Source organism: Arachis duranensis, chromosome 6 (genome assembly GCF_000817695.3).
Source record: "Arachis duranensis cultivar V14167 chromosome 6, aradu.V14167.gnm2.J7QH, whole genome shotgun sequence".
Classification (NCBI taxonomy): domain Eukaryota; kingdom Viridiplantae; phylum Streptophyta; class Magnoliopsida; order Fabales; family Fabaceae; genus Arachis; species Arachis duranensis.
In genome coordinates this window covers 103,261,809-103,262,632 of record NC_029777.3, presented here as the reverse complement: position 1 = coordinate 103,262,632, position 824 = coordinate 103,261,809, and positions in this window count along the sequence as shown.

Below are 824 nucleotides of genomic sequence, written 5' to 3'. Positions count from 1 at the left end.
TCCTTCCAAACCTCAATCGGGATATTATCAGGTCCTACTGCCCTGTCATTTTTCATCTGCTTTAGAGCCTCTTTTACCTCGAAGTCTCGAATCCTTCGATAGTAGTCAAAGTTTTGATCTTCTTCTCTTGTGCATAATCGACTAAGGCTCGGAAGAGTCTTCTGTCCCTCATTAAATAACTCGTAGAAGTAGCTCTTCCACCTTTCATTAATCTTCTCCTTTTGAGCCAACACTTCTCCATCCTTATCCTTTATGCACTTAACCTGATCCAAATCTCTCGTTCATCTTTCCCGACTCTTTGCAATTCTATATATACCTTTTTCTCCTTCTTTCGTGCCCAAAGACTGGTAGAGACCCTCATATGCTCTTGTTCTTGCTTCACTTACAGCCACTTTTGTCTCTTTCTTAGCCGACTTATATGTTTTTCCAATTATCTGCATTGCGACATAAAGATCACTCTTTAAAGCATTCTCTTTTTATCTTTATCTTTACAAAATAAATTCATTTCTTTTTAAATTTTTGTGTATTGGATATTTTTTAAATCTTTATTTTTCATCTTTTTGGTAAAAAGATTAGTGTTTAGTTTCAAAATCTAAAAATAAAAAGTTTTCATCTTTTTTTGTCTTCCGAATATTGCTGGACTTTATTTTATTTTTTAATTTTCAATTAAAAATTTAATTTTTAAATTTAAAAATTCATAAAAATAAAAAATTTTGTCTTTTCAAATACTAACATTTTTTTCAATAACATTTTTTTTATTTTTTAATCACCGGATATTGCTATTTTTTCACAAATACAAAATAAATTAATTTTAAAAATTTAAA